Here is a 231-nt window from a genome sequence, read left to right as displayed (position 1 = left end):
AGGGAAAAAGGAAATACAGTTCAAAATTTTTGAATTATTTAATTAACATGGAGTCTATATAGGGAGATGTAAATTTGGAGCTTTCTGGATAATGACTTCAAAAGTCAGAACCACCAGGTCAGAGGATAGAAAGGAACAGACAGATACAGTCTTATGTAGCAATTTACATTTACAAATAACGTTAATTATTAATACATTTGTAATGTATACTGAGAATTTGCTTAGAGAAAA

Source organism: Xenopus laevis, chromosome 9_10L (assembly GCF_017654675.1).
Source record: "Xenopus laevis strain J_2021 chromosome 9_10L, Xenopus_laevis_v10.1, whole genome shotgun sequence".
Classification (NCBI taxonomy): domain Eukaryota; kingdom Metazoa; phylum Chordata; class Amphibia; order Anura; family Pipidae; genus Xenopus; species Xenopus laevis.
The sequence above is the reverse complement of the archived record's forward strand: the minus strand, read 5'-3'. Positions refer to the sequence as shown.